Below are 16,357 nucleotides of genomic sequence, written 5' to 3' on the forward strand. Positions count from 1 at the left end.
TATATATATAGGCGATTGAATCTTTACCAATCGTTTTTGACTGCTTAGTTCCAGCTATGATAGGGAATATCATAAGTGGTCGTCCGGTAGCCTAACCCAAACCATGTACACGTACTCGTATTGTTTAAAAACACAACAATATGATCGCCTGTATAGACGCACTGAAGTGGTCAGCCCATCGCTCACTAATAGCTATCAATATCCGTTTTCTGATTTGAAGACAAATTCATTCATGCTGGGCAATAGAGGAAACGGGACCCATTTGAAAAATATGCTCAGCCATATATACACAATTTCACTGCGAGTTTTTCGGGTTTCGATCAATATAAATATGGAAGGTTACACTTTTTTGCGGCGACGGTTCAATAAGATCGTTGTACTAACTCTATTGTAGAAGGCTAAAAGAAAAAGACAAGGGCTGAATCGTAAGAAAAAGACTAAGTCTCAAGTAGGTGGGACCCGGATCGTGACATTTTAACTTAGAAAAAATGGATTGGCACTTTTTTTTCTCAGAGTTTCCAATTGTTCCACTTGATTCAATCGATCAATTAATGAATCCTATTGTCCACAATAGCAAGTAATCTTTAGGCCTGCAACGATCTAGCTCGTAAATTTTGTTGGTAATAATTTACCGCTTGATAGTTTTCCTAGGAGAAATACACAGGGCTGCAACAAACTTTTGATTTGTGAACGATGGTATCGTTACGTGTGTCTGTTTACCGTACTCTCATCCTTCATTACATGATTTCAATCAGCCTACAGTCGATATCGCCATTCTGGCCCATACGCGATGGCCCTGATCATCAATACGTGACACGTCGATCGTTGTATCATCGGGCCGGTGGCTCATTACTAATATTTTAATTGTACGGTATGCTCACCGTTTGCTGACATCAGTTGTGTGTAACGCTCATCGAACCTTTTGCTTTATTTGTACTGATATCAGTCAAGCCCAATCCACTGCTTCCTGCATTCCCTGTATTTGCTTTATCATCACCATTCATCTCCAACAAATAATCTATTGAAGATAAAGAAAATCCACCCAGATTCTTCCTTTCTGATTGTTGACGTTTTCAGCCGGGGAAATCATGCGCCGCGCTTTTATACCAGCAACAGGAACAGCACCGATGTCAATAGTTGTCCCTACGTCCTTCCGGCGATCCTAATCACAGCCATTGGGAGCGTGGTTCTGCGGTCCTATCACGCGTCCGTTGAAACGTTCAGCTACGGTTCAATCAACGTTGCCCCGACCAAACCATCCGGTAGTAGCAGCAGCAGCAGCGACCACAAACTACTACAGACTAATAGAGCTACCGCCCATAGCTAAATTGTCAGAAATTCACGATCCGCACGACGCGAGACGCTAGCGCGAAGCCGCGCTCCCAACAGAATAGGATCGAAGTAGCAATGCAGACAAACGACGAGCAAACGGACGACCGCTTCGGGTCCCGCCTAACTTAAGAGGGCGGCCGCTACCCAATAATGCTTGCCACTCGCGACAGAGTGCCACTGTAATCGTTGTTACCTTTTAACAGTAGCAACGAAACCGCACGAGTGGATTAGAGCCAAAGCTAACTTAGCTCGATGTGCCATTCCGTGACCTGGGAGCGCTGGCCAACCACCATATTATCGTATGTATATACATGCACATATGTGTATTTTGCATTCCGCTAGGGATTAGGCTACTGAATCGCGGGTTGATGTTCAGTGCATGAAAAACACAGAGGCGCGCCACGACGTCCGGGCGTTCCAGGGCTAGTCGATGGGAGAACAGCTGGGGAAGGTTGCGGAAGCCAAAGATCAACAACATACCAATGGTAATGATAGTGGTAGTTGTATTGGAGCTCAGCGCAGAGTGGTCAGGGGGTTATATCCGCGTTGGGGGCTCTAATTGTCCAAAGTCTGCAGGCAACTTATCCGGCTGGATTGAATCCGCCTATGGCAGAACGCGTAGACTCGTTAGATGATTTGGGCTTGATTTAAGCTGAGAAGTATTTCGATCTATTTTGCGATATTTAGTCCCTTCACACTCGATACGCTTCCAGACATTAGGCAGTTGCATAGCCAACTTCAATAGACAAATAGATTCATTTGCTACGGCCATTTGAAATAGCTGTTCGACGCTGAAAACACAGCAGTTTGGCCCCTGTATGTCGCATTGTACTGAGAAAGGCTGGGCGTTTTACACGTGAAGATATCTATTCTTAATTTTAACAAGCAGATTGACTTCACCTGAGTTCACTTGATTCTTCACTTGAGTACCCCCACCTATAAAAATTACCAGGCAAAATATAACCACCGAGCTATAACGACCACACAATTACGCTTAATAGACTATAACTCAAAGTTGAGTAGTTTTGATTGTCTTAACTGAAATCTATCGAATACATACTATTATATTACTACCAGGGAACGGCAGTACCGATATGTCGGGTGCACTCGGCTGGTTCGTTCATCGATGCCAACACCCTTCCTCGTTACCGTTTCTATATTTATCCTTTTGCTCTGCCTCGCTGCCCGTTGTCAGACATGACGCTCTAGTGAAGCCAGCGCATTTCAGAGCAGTAACAGTGTCGAGCAGCCAATGTCGACTTCAGTCGCCGAAGCGATCGACGCCAGCCGTAAGCCAATACGATGGGAGCCATCCCTCCGATGACTTTTTTACGCTGACGGGGGAGTTGTCGATGGACAACGCGGTGCAAGATCCTACCACAACAGTGGCCATATGGCGTAGGGTTAGCAGCTGACCCTCAAACTGATATGAAGCTAACTATTCTATATTCTTTAGGCTTGCTGGTCGTTCTTTTTTAATCTATTGTGCTAAGTGTAGCATATGTTTGTGAAAACAGGTAGAGTACAGAACAGATACTTAACAGCCGGTTTCTAGTGTCTCTACCAGCTGCCATTAAAGCTGTCATCGGCTGGTGAAGTTTAGAATTACGAGACTGTGTTTGTACATGTACGATACTCAGGCGAAACCTCACATGCGATTCTGCTTTTTGGGGTTGGAAAATTCGCAAAAGAGTTTTGGAGACATGAAGCGTTGAAGCCCCAAATAGCCTTGATATTGATGATATTGTTTTTGCGATAAATTTATATACTTCATCTATCTTCGTTTATCAGATATCTTAGCTTAATCGTAAAGCAGCCTTTTATATATCGACTTTTTCTTCGTATAAAGATCCATGGCTCATAACTGAATTGACCAACTTATCGTCTACCGGCCGTCACTTTCTTGACACTGCTGAATTAAGTGCGTAGGTACAGACTAGCTACAGAATTCAAGCAATTGTAGCATCAAAGCGTGCATCTGCCTGTTGCCGTTTGAGTCATTTGTTGTAGTTTCCTATGTCCCGAAAAACCCGACAGAGGTCGTCCCCGTGACGGCGCAGTGGCAATGTGATCGCCTACAAAATTTGTATTAGTCTAGGTTCGAGGCCACGCGAAGATGTATATTGTTTCGTGCTGGAGGCCAGTCGTTTGAATTGGTGTTGAACGATTCTGCCGGACGTAACTCGCAACAGTTAGGGTAGACTTTCTTCTTATATTGACCAGAATCAAGAGCCTTACATGGTAGGTAATGTTGATATCTCGTTTGCTTCTATTGTCTGCCACGTATTTCTAATTATTCATTGGGTTCTTTGACGTAGAAGCTTCAGACGCACCGTCACAATTTTTATGAGCCGCCATGTTTGATCGCGTCCTGGTTGGTTCGGTCCGCTTTTTTTGTTCCTCCGGATAGTGCACGTTATTGTTTGACTGGTCACAGAGTACCTCGATGATGTTCCTCGTTGAGTACCGTCGCGATAGCTAACACTACCACGCACTGTCTGTTCACCGACGAGATAAGGCGATGATGGTTGTTCGATGCGGCAAAGTACCTCGCCCCCAGTGACCGTCCGTGCTGTCGGGCCCGTGTGAGCGAGGCTTCTCTGTTCAGCGAATCGCGCACCGCCGTCTGAGGGTTTATTCATTAGCGAGACTACAAATTCTAATCGACTAGTACCATTCCCATAGCCCCATTTTGTCCTCGTTGTACGAAGATGTTTGAAAGCTGAAAGGCCATCCACTTATCCACATATCGCCCGATTTAACTGATTAAAGACTCGGTAAAAAGGACCAAAGGAGAAAGGGAGCGCGTGGACAAGCGCTGGCCGATCAAAGTCGCGGCTTTACTTTCTTGCTACTGCTGGTGCGTCTGAAACGCCGGCGATGACGAAGGTTCGAAAAAGCGTAATTCGATCGCGTGTCCATCGAACGAGGAACAGAAAGAAAGAAGGGACCGAGATGCAACCCTAGAATACAGCGACAGCGACTCACTGATCGGATCAGAAAGGAACCTGTACCTAGGATAGGCTCCCACAAGCATCAGATACGCATTCACGTTAGATAGCCGTACTTAGCACGCTCCCAAGTCGAGTTCAGTCACAAACGACACGGACGTTGTGAATACAATGCCCAACATGCACCAGCATTACCAGAACTGGCGGGGAAACCGAGATCGCCCTCTCCGCTTTTCATCTTTCCGTTTTACTGACCTACCTCATCCCTCTATGTACAGCATGTAAAGATCATCGGTTTCCATTGGTTTTTTGCGCACACAGGCCTGTCCATTCGACTCGAGCATGTCTTTCTGATTTTGCTTGGGCACGTCGTCGCCCTTTGGCCCCGTGTCGGCCATTTTGAATGATTCGCTAAATGCGCAGAAACTGCTTTCTTTCTGTCTCCCTTTTTTCCCCGTTCGCGGTTCCTTCTCATCACTCTTGAGGGGATAGAGTCAGTCAGCGGTGGCAGCAATGTCTGTGTTGAGCGGCCTGATGACGGCGGGGGTTGTGAAATGCGCACGACGACGACGACGACGACGACCGACGTCGACGAGAAACTCTAAGGAAAAGACCACATCATCTCACCTTCTTTCTTTCTTTATATATATATACATATATGAACGATAGCGATGAAAACACAACGGGCTTAAAAAGTAGTGGGCCTGCTGATGCTGCTGCCGCCGCCGCCTTCGCCTCCGTTGGGTAGCGCTGATCTGCCACAAAACGAAAGGGTGCTATCGGAGTGGCCGATTTAAATCTGAATCGTCAACTGGATTGGAGTTAAAACGTTCGCGGCCTTTACTGACGACGTCATACCAATGCCGTCTTCTGCACAATGCTTCTTAGTGCTGGGGCGAGGGCTTCCATGAACATCCTAGCCATTCGCCATCGCTAAACAATGAAAGTCGAGGACGATGGAAAGGCATTTGCCCAGGCCGCCGATGACATTACCCTACCTCTCGTCCCTACAGATTCCCCTACAAAATGGTCCAGTAAAATTCACCAGCTTCAAACTTGACACCACCGCTGGCGTTTTATCTGCGGTTGCTTATCTCCTTTCTATCCTGTCCTTCATCAGGCTCGAGTTTACGAGGACACCAAGCCGCCAAGAATGACAGTAATTTAACATTTTTTCTTTCGATCGTTGGACTCGTCGATTCTATTCCACTTTCGACACTCACCCACTCCGGAGATGCTTTAAGTACCGAGGAAGAGGGCTGACCGAACGAAAACTATTTCATGGGGCAAAAAATCCGTGGCCATACTCTGCGCTACAGAGTTGGTTGATAGGGTGATGCTGAGGAAAACCCAAATTCTGGTTGTGTTTCACAGACCAGGCGTTCGCTGGCAAACCACTTCTTTAGTTGCTTCCCAGAAACCGCTGCGGGAACTTTGAATGAATTGGATAGGCCAATGCATAGGGCATAAATTGCAGACTTCAAGGAGATCTTCGCGGATGGAGGCGGAGCTGTAAGTAAATGGGGGAAAAGAGAACGAATTGTCAATTTGTGCGGATAAATACGCTGGCCGCATAAGAGCTTGGACGGCGAAAAGGTGGAAGGCAAATTTTGGGAGCATCGACACGCCTCTACGTCCAGGATCAACGAGTGTCGAAGTCAACTGCCTCATGTGAACCAAACAGAAACCTCCAATCGGAAATCACGAGCATTCGCAAAAGACAATCCACACGGAGAAACAGATAGGGTATGAATATCATTACCATAATATGTAATGAAAAGCCACCGCTTTTTGAACAATGGCGCCCCTCTGTCAAAAACGATGGAGGCGTAAACGTTGCAGAATTTTGGAGTGGAGGGCAAAAGTGAGAGAAGAAACTGAGCATGGATGGGACGGTAGCGAAATATTGAGGGGAATGGCAAAACACAGTACAGAAGCGTTCGGAAGCTTGTTTCTTCTTCGTTAGAGTTTTGAATCGGTCCGTAATAAGACTAATACCCTGGGCTATTCGTGATGACTTGTATGAATGAATAATACTACAGGATCGAAGAAGCTGGGCAGTGTTAAGAGAAGTTAGCTATTTCGGGCAATGCCTATTTTAATGGCAAATAGCCTATCGACCACTTTTTTAAATTAACACTTTAAAAGAGTGGTTAGTAGATGATTGTATGGGATACAAAACAGCAAGATGTTAAAAACGTTTCCCGTATAATATCGCAATTAGTGTCGCAGATACTTAGTCGTAGAGAAATTCTACAATAAATTTCTATGAACAAATTTAAAAATAAAGTTTAGTCAAAGTGTAATTATTCTTTTAAATTGATTTAAGATAAGAGTTATTTATCTTTGCTGGCACTAATACGAAATGAACGTACATCTAGATTGGCAATTTTTTTTTTATTAGCTAGGACCCTATATGCGGACTTGATGGAAAAAATCGTCACCATTATTTATAATTTTTTGCAATATTTTAAGAGATTTTACATGATCCGGCAGGACATATTAGCAGCGTTTAGCTGCTAATACGTTATGCACTCTATACAGGTTTCCTAGATACGTTTACCTAATGATACCAGACGTCCGAGTCCTGCGTCCGAGGCTTAGCCTTAATTCTAGCTTAGTTTCATAAGACATTAAATAAATTAACTCACTCGACAGTATATATAATATTTAAGACAGGGTATCGTGACCGTTGATAGATTTCGTTCTGTGACCACATGCACCTGTACGTAGTTACTCTGCTCAGGGCATTTTCCAAGCAAAAAATATTGCGCAGCTGATGGAAATCACACGTAAGACAGACCTGACGTTTGAGCTACGTGAATATACGGCAATAGTGGACTGATTTCCTATGTTGTGATATGATAGCAATAATAATACATGAAGACATCTGAAATTCTTCGAGATTCATTATTATTATTGAATGCTTGGGAAAATCGTATGCATTAGATGAATATATATCTATATATAGCGCAAAAAATATTAAACTTTCGCTTCTAAAGTTTAAACTTCACGCTCAACGTTTGGCGAGCTCGTGCCGCTAACAGTATGAAGCTGAAGAATTCAGTGATGAAGCTCAAGCCAATCCAACCAGCGTTTGTTGTCTCCAGTCGCTCGCGGCCCATTTACCGCTGACTCTGAAAGGACGCGAGGGATGTATTATGCATTGTTTCTTATTGTACAATTTCCCAAGGCTTCTTTTGTTCTTTTGTTGAGGTCAAGCAGAAACATGTGTGTCGTAATCTAGTTCCACTGTACGGTAACCACTGCCAGCTGTTTCCTGAGTCCTATTTTCGCCATTATTTTGTAACAGCATCGATCGACATTCAGCTGGCACAAAGATATAGGTTATATTATCAAAATTTTATTTGTAGCGTCATTTTGTCGATATTGATCATCACCGTACGCGCAACTGTAATCGCTTGCTTTTGTAACTGTCCCACAGTTCCGAGTAATTCTTTCAATCCTACATTTGTTGTCTTACTACCGCTGAGACGGCTTTTATGGGAATCCAATGGAAGACGGAGTGGAGCTCCCAGCGGGCGCAATTCCCGTTGGGGGATTGACGTTGGACCTGGCGTAGCCGATCTTCAATGGTGTTTCTTTTGGCATTATCACTGGCATCACATAACGCGTCGCTTTGGGTCTCGCGATCATTGGTCTCTCGTTTTAACAATCGCATAACTGATTTGTGCTGCCTGGTGACCTGATACGATCTAGTCACCACAATCAAATCCCGTTTTGACTTTTGCCCCTAGCGGCATCAGATTTTTACCCAACCACATGTAGTCTTTCTCACCTGGTGTGGAGGCCGCGCGGCTTACGACTGTCCCAATTCCGCGCGTATCAGTCTCTTTTTTGCTCTTTCATTTAATTCCTCTATCTTTTTACACTGTCGTTGTCGGGAAACGCTGATTCCTCACTACACAGCAATAGTCCACTGGTATACAGGTTCCTATCCGTGGATGAGACGCTGATCAAACGCCTGATCCTACGGGTGCCCACTGGTGCTACAGAGGCCGTTACTGTTCGAGTACGGGAAAAATAAAAGACAAAAATTTGTGGACGCCACATTTTCTCCCGTTGCCGACCCTTCCTTTTCGGACAACGCTTTCACACATAAACGCTCGCTTAGCTGTACCTCGTCGCTCTTTGCCCTCCATCCCCCGATTTTCTTCCTGTGGCTATGCCTACCTCTTCAGGGGGTGGTTTTTTACAGCTTTTTCAATGCGCGCTTGTTTTTTCGTCGTGTTCGTTCTCAGAGGCAATTAGTTCTGAAGTTTCCCAAGCGCTGCGCGCGTTGCTACCCGACGTTCTACGAAACCTTGTAGTTCATTCTTGTTATGTAACGTAAAGGGAAAAGCATCACAGCTATCTCCGCCTAACGCAAGCGAAGGCACTAGAAAGTATGACCGTGGCTTTGACCGCGTCTCTCTCCATCTCTCTTTCTTGCGATGCTTTGCCTAAAGCTCTGAAGCCCTTTCAAGCCTTTAGCCAGCGTCACTTCGATAGCAGCAGCAGCAGCAGCAGCAGCAGCAGCAGCAGCAGCAGCAGCAGCAGCAGCAGCAGCAGCAGCAGCAGCAGCAGCAGCAGCAGCAGCAGCAGCAGCAGCAGCAGCAGCAGCAGCAGGAACTCAACTTTTAGAATCGTTGCCGGTGCAGGCACACTCTATGTACTGTAGCTATGCGCTAACAACTTTGTGGGCGCACTGAAGTAAGGCGGCACGCCAATTATTCTGCATGCACTGGGCTGATCGCTTCGTATCGGATCAAGATACGGCGATACACTCTGGTTAGCCTGGTGACGGTTTTTCCATCTGCATGGGCCGAGCATATAGTCATTCACTCACTAATCGGAATCCAATAAAAGTCCAGAAAGAGGGTAGGAATGGGCTGAAACAGTGAACAATGGCAGTGTAGCTCGTCCCCTTCAATGGGTGCTTTGGATGGGGCTCTGTTGAAAATGAAGCTGGCTGTGTTTATTTGTATCTTTATCAAGTTTACTAACGAGACTACTGTACAATGAATCAGAGATCAGACCCGTTATATCGCTGAATTTCACTACGGCTCGATCCAATCCATCCGGCGGATCTTTTCACCTTCTACACAGCGACGCTGACAAGTTACAATCACAATGCCTTTTGTAGGAACGTAACCCCGCGTGTATGTGCGAATGCCATCATATATCAAGCAGCCAGTCGCTGGCTACCGTGGAAATCCCATAAAGCGAAGAGGAAACAAAAGGGGCAGGCAAAAATACATAAGAAAGCAAAGGTAACTTCTATCGCCGATATCGAAGGGCAAAGCATGGCCCAGGAAGAAGTTATCCCCGCAAACACCTTTCCTTCGACTCTGAGTTTACATACAAGACTGTGACATACGGACACATGCAGAGAAAGGGTAACTATTAAGCTAGCGACGGCGGCTGACAGCCTGCGGGTGGACCAATCGCTTCTTGTAATACACAGGGTAGTTGAGTAAACTGGGTTGCGCCGTCGTTGCCCTCGTCCTCGAGGATAGCAACTAAAATTTGCGACACATTAAACTTGAATAAGTTAGTGGACTCGTGAATGTGTTATGCACTCTTTCCTTGTTTATTTTCTACGTGTCTACTTTTGTTCTTTACGCGGTTTTGACGTTCCACGTTCTACGCCAATAAACTCAGTGAAATATACCTAGTATTTTTCGCGCCCTGTCTTGCTCCCAACTTGAAGCAGGACCTATTTGACCAGGCACTCTGTAAAGGCCGTCCACGACGATAGAATCGGTTCCATAATTCAGGCAGTTGTCTCGGCAAAATCCTTAACTACCTTCTCTTTTAAATCGCACTGTATTACCGACATATAGCGTCATTCTTCATTGCTCGCTGGGTCATGTTAAACTAGCTATTGCGGATATCGGTTCAACTGACTACCTTCGTCGAAAAGCGACCAGCGTCTACGACTAAAGTTGGCGTCACAATACCGCACTCGTTGTAACCATTAAAATGGTGGTGACCCCGCAGTGCTTCATTCTGCTGCCGCACTCATTATTTTTCCTCTATCTCTTTATCCTGTAACAGTGTCAGACTCCGATACTAACTTTCTCAGTTGCGACTGCCTACGGCCTACTGCCAGGCCAGTAGTTTTCTGTTTCTACATGCTAGGCAAGCGGAGCGCTGGGAGTTGCACGGGTACAAAGGCCTGTCCATTCATTGTCTTAATATTATGCTCGCTTTTTGCATTTAAACATTCTCTTTATCTGCCAATGGTAATCATCCCCGTTAGGTACTTTCTTTTTGTGTCTCTTTTCAGCGAAACCATGTTCATCAGTGTCATTTGGGAATCACCTTGCAGCCGATCTCAAAATTTGTACAATACACAAATGAAGCCAAGCGTGATTATCGCGATTACTCATCGCACCGTGTTTTACCTCCGGCCTAGTCGAAGATAGAGTCTTTAAACAAATTAGAAATAACAGATAATGCCTTTCACCATTGCGCGGACCACGCGTGTCAACGAACTCAGGCCAGAGAGAAAGCTGGGCTGACTTACGATGTTACCAGGAGCTCCCTAGGTAGTGTCGTGGCCGCAACTGAGATTTTTCCCTCTACACAACTGCTAACCCCACGGTGTGAAGGGGACAAGGGGTCCGTATCGTGGGAATTGTTATAGTGTTAGGTCGACAAGTCTGATCCTAGTCGATAGAGAAACAACCGAGATTGGCTTGTCCTTTTGTTGGCGCGCATTTGTCCAACCTTTGACATCGTAATGAACATGACCGTCTTAATACTTGATGTTATTATGAATTGATGGTAGCAAATTAGCGACAATGGGATGGCATCCATCTTGGATATGGCCATAAATCTACCTTATGTTAATATAATTAGAGGAGTGTTGTATAAGAACCTTTGAGTTTGGTTGAAATTAATAATGAGGACATCATGCGAAACACATATGAATATAAGTAATGCTAAATACTATAAAAATAAACGATTTTCAGCTCGAACTTTAACCAGTACTATAAGCCAATGGATAAAAAAAATAAGAGGAAATCTGTGGTCGTAATAATGATGAACGCTTTTTCAGCCTAACACCTCTTGCTTGTACCCCACTGATTTACTTTTTTTAATAACTGTATATTACGATATACAAGGTCTCCAACCAACTTAACGCTCATGAGCTTACAAAATGTTTCCATTGACTTCAATGAAGATCAAAAAATCTTTTGGCGAAAGAGTTCTCAGTCTCTCAATGAGCCGAGTGTTGTACAAACAATATCGAAGCACTTATAATTTTATTGCCTGTCTTAAGAAGTGCTTATTCCGCCTTCAGTTGATTTTTGATTGTTTCTGCAAAAACAATCGGAGCCATCCACCTAAACTAGTTTCCATTACGCTAAGCTAGTGATCGGATCTTATTTTCTAAAGACACTTTAGTTTCCACTTTGTTTCTAGACGTAGTTTTTTCCTCCGCCGCCTAACGTACAAAGCTTTGGTTGTCATTAGAAACGCCGCCATCACGTCGTGGTCATATCAGCAGCTGCCGCGTCTTTCTCGATCCGAACTTTACAAGCTTGCACGCAGCGAAAAGGCCCATTTACCGCACGCAATTGCTTTGGAGATTCTGCCCTGCTGCGAGGTGCTCCGGGTCTCCGCCTTCGTAAAACTTGCTGCTCCTTACGGCTTGACGTTATTCTGCTTTTGTGTTCTGCTATTGCCACGGAACGATGAGGCGCCTTCCGCCTCAAGTCCCGTTCGCCATGCCTGGAGCATTCAGTAGAGACTTCGCTGGCATCGTATCGTGGCACCCTTGTACGATGTAGCCATTCCACAGTAGTCATATTCGCAATTCTTGGCGAGGTCGAATACATATCGCAGACATAGTGGTAGCATGATCTAATGCGTCGTCTACTACATTAGAATATAGCTTCTTCTCTGTAGTATAGGGTGGAAGACATGGAGACATGACAGAGAACGCAGCCAGTGACTTACGCGAAGACGCGTTTACGAATATCTCTTCTATCACCACGAACCTTCCCGCTCCATCCCAGCTAAATCTAGCCGTCCTCAACGCCAGCGTCCAACCAACTCGTGTGCTTGCTGCTTGTCTGGCTAATGTAATAATGTTTCGCGCATCATTTCTTCACCACAATTCCAGAGACCAGAGCGATGGAGAAGCGTTACCGAAACACGTGCAAGAGATGAGAAAAATCCGACGACGCGCGAGCGCGACATTCTGCTCGATCCTTCGTCTTCTGCCCTTTCTTCGGCTGGACTCTTCTTTATGGGCGCCCCCTGAGCGCCTGGTGCCCTCTTTCTGTATCCACGCTGGCTGGAGCAGCGGTAGCGACGACTAGGGGTTAACCACAATGGGACGAAAACTTCCTCCGTCCGTCGGGGACTCGTTCGTCATTGCCTTTTCGTTGCTTGCTCCGGGTGCTCTCATTTGGTTGGCTTGGAGTAGCCTTCTCGTTCACGAACTAATAGAGGGGAAGCCGCGTTGTCGATGTGTAACTGTGGGTTTGGCGGTACACAGGGGCATAGTGACTGGCTGGCCATGCAAAAGCCTAGTTTCTCCTTCAAGGCTGAACACTACTGATGCGCGTCTACGACTGCTGTCGCCGCTGCTAGTGCCCCTCCAGTCGCTGAGAACGGCTTTAAGGAGAACGCCGGCAATGGCTTGCCCCGGCGGCGGCTTCAAAGGACACTACATCGCCACCATTTTGGCCCTAGCGACAAAATGAACCAGCGACAACGAATTTAACGACGTTGACAACGAGGCAGACAGAATCAGCAGCCAAAGGAGCCCATCACAATAACACCCGTTCATCCATCCGGCAACAATGAGAACAGAATGACGTGGACCTTCAGCGAAAAGAACGGAGGCAAAGATCAAGGGGAATCTTTTCGAAAAAAAACACCTATTCCCTGTCCCACACCATTCTATTCTACTCAACCCAATCAAATTCAGCCGGATTCAGTTCAACTCCACTCTAACGCTAGTTGCCCCATGCTTGGTGCCGGGTCTGGGCTTCACTCTAGTTCGTCTCGAATTCAACTTACAGGGATGAGATGCCGTGTAACTTAGAGACGTGAGTTTCTATAGAACATTGCAAGGTAATCCGAAGATGATATAAAGCACTGTGGAGAAAGTGCATGATGACGCTTAATGTACCACTCTGCTGACAATTATGATAGGTACTTGCTGTTGGTCAGAACTAAAATGAAAAAAATAGTCAAAGGACGTCCATGGTTGATTTTAATTGCTTTCATAACCCAGATAACTTGACTTAACTCAAATTGAGTCGACAACAGCAACAAGGCGATCGGCTCGATTATATCGATCAAATACGTTATGTTTTCAATTCAATGATATATATATTGTCGTTATGGGTCAGTCATTTGAAAGGGCCCTAATAGAAGTCCGCATGCACTTATGGACGTTTAAGTGATTTTTTATATTTGCCACAATAAATACGATACTGCAAAAATAGCATTTTTTAGAAATGCGGCCTTTCCAACTGGTATAATAAAGATTAAGTAAAATGTTCCTGAGAAGAGGGAAATGCTATGGAAAAAAGCACAATGAATAATAACCCTGCCCAAAAATGTGATAATAACAAAACGCTGTCGAAAAAAACAGCAACAGAAAGAAATGGGCAATTTATGTTTGTTATAATTGCTAAATTATGTCCTATTTGTTAGAATTTATAATAAAAAATAGCAACCATAGAAAAACACGACTAAACATATAACATCGGTGTACACTTTTTGAATTTATTTGAATTAATTGCACGTAATGATGTAATATTAAGAAGAGTGAACATCCTGCCTTTCCTATCTGTTATTACTTAAATCTCGCTAGACAATAGGAGTCTCAGTTGCAATTACCTGGTTATTAAACGGAGACACAAACACGCACAGACTTATAAAATGGGCAAACCCACGTTGTTGCCACTCGCACATATGTGTATGTGTATGTACGTGCGCTATAACATTGTTAGAACCCTGATAGTTCTTCATACCATACACATAATTCTCCTGTTCTCCATCTTCCGTTTCGAGAAATTGCATGTGTACAATAGCCGTTACATATATCGCATAATGGCGTGTGAAGTACTACACAAAGACATTTCAACTTGCATTATTATTGAAAGTAAAGGCTCGAGAGAAGGAACTGGTTTCGCTACTACGCACTCTCACCATGTGCGCTCTGGGGGTCTTACGAAAGCTTTATGCATAGGGTTCCATATAAAGAAGAGACTTAGTGCATGAAAAACTCTTATGAAATCTGTATGACCAACGGTTCCAGATCATTTGAGCCTTGGCATTACAAGACTGTCCGGCTACCTTGGGGTCGCGGGAAAGAGCTTGGGAGGCCGATAGAAGAAGCAAAACAAACGAGAAACTGGAACTTCTGTCGCTCTCATCAAATCACGTCAGCTAAACAAGCAACGTTCGGTCGAGAAGGAAAAGGCAATTCAGGCCCTGTGCCCCCTAACTGCTTTATACGATTTGTAATCCTTGCAACCTCGTCATCTACATATCAACGAAATAATGCAGGTAATAATGGCCGATCCGCTGTTGTGATGCACGACGCCATTCATTCGTGCCTATTTACAGACCGTCTTCGGAAACAGAGCACAGATCACTAGAATGTTTGGGGTACTTTGCGCACTACTTATGCAAGCAAAAACAATGAAAGTGGCGAATATCTATATGCCACTGTAATTAACTGGCTAATTAGCTGAGCATAGAATTAACATACAGCTATACCCCCCCCCCCCCCCCGTTCCCCGGTCCCCAAAGTCGTGACAACCGCCTTGTGATAGTGAACCTGCCGCTCCCTGATATTGGATACGTACTGTGCGATCGTTTTGGCACGTCAAATAGAGGCTGACTTGGATAAAACTCAATCGCTCTTATAACCAATACGTCGTCGCTACTTGTACAAATGGCAAACCCAACAGCCGATCGCTGACATGGTGGATACTGTGACGCGCATAAAGCAACGAACGACTCGCGGTATTCGATTCCCTGACTCGTGGGGTACTGTGTCACAGATTTCGGGGAAACTGCCACGTCCTGTTGCCCAGTCACCAACTCCACATGAAGAGTTCTAGTTGATTACAATATGCGCTGCTACATACAAAGCGTCATAGATAGCGAATGAGGAGCAGGTGCAGTAAAAACTACAGCTCCATGTAGTTACGCCCATTGTTTATATATTGTTTTATACAATATATTGCGTAAATACGTTATTATTAGCTATTTGGCACACAGAGATCAATCCACCTAGTTCCTTCTGGGCTTGGAATGTGTTTCAGTGTCATGCGCCATTTCTATTCTAAACCTTATGATAAGTCACTTAATATAGTGTGAAGTTAAACAGACGTCAATTGATTGGGTCGATAGAAATGGCACAAAAATAGAGAGTTTGCTAAAAGAAAGCAGTTGTATCCCCCCCACCCCCCAAGGCGACTGTACGTACGGGCTGTTCACGAGTTAGAGACAATAGAAAAAAATCACCAAATTTTAGCCAGTGCTGTACATACCCTATCTGTTGACTCTGACGGCTTTCCAAGTAGATAGAGCAACAGCAGCCGAGATTCTGTCCTTGAGCGTGTATGGTGTCGTCGATACTGTGCATCCATATAATCACTTATATGGGGCTAGTGTTAAGGTGCCGGCACTCGTCCTTAAGGTAGTCTCGTCACCGACCGCGTACCCCTTCTCATGTGTATCATAAACGATATCGTTAGTTGACGCTTCGCAGAAAATCGACCGCGTTCTCAGCTGACCGAGCCACACTAGAAAAGCCAGCAGCAAAAACCGACCTCGGCCTGTTGTCGCCCGCCAGTAGTCACTGGGCTACCTGAAGGCGCCAATGCGCTGATCACCTCGCCATTGACGCATAGTAGAAGTAACTCTCGTCGTCCTTCCTCCATTCTTCTAGGCCCAGGCCACTCACCTATACAGCAGCTACCGCCTATGGCGCAATCGCCTATCACCATAAACTCGCTACTGACCTAACTAGCTGACACTTTGTGTTGCCGTTGTCGCAAACTAGAGCTGCCACTGATGTGACGACGACG

The 16,357-nt window shown here is 45.1% G+C and overlaps 1 long non-coding RNA gene across 1 annotated transcript in view; it reads right to left on the minus strand.

The window, feature by feature from the left end:
• The window catches only part of LOC147758174 (uncharacterized), a 40,336-nt gene extending 24,275 nt beyond the window's left edge, over positions 1 to 16,061 (minus strand). The window contains exon 1 of the long non-coding RNA XR_015318360.1: positions 15,818 to 16,061. This is a non-coding gene — a long non-coding RNA (uncharacterized LOC147758174). The remainder of the gene's footprint in view (positions 1 to 15,817) is intronic.
• Positions 16,062 to 16,357: the final 296 nt, after the last annotated feature.

This window comes from Varroa destructor, unplaced genomic scaffold, assembly GCF_002443255.2.
Source record: "Varroa destructor unplaced genomic scaffold, Vdes_3.0 BEIS01000001.1, whole genome shotgun sequence".
NCBI lineage: Eukaryota > Metazoa > Arthropoda > Arachnida > Mesostigmata > Varroidae > Varroa > Varroa destructor.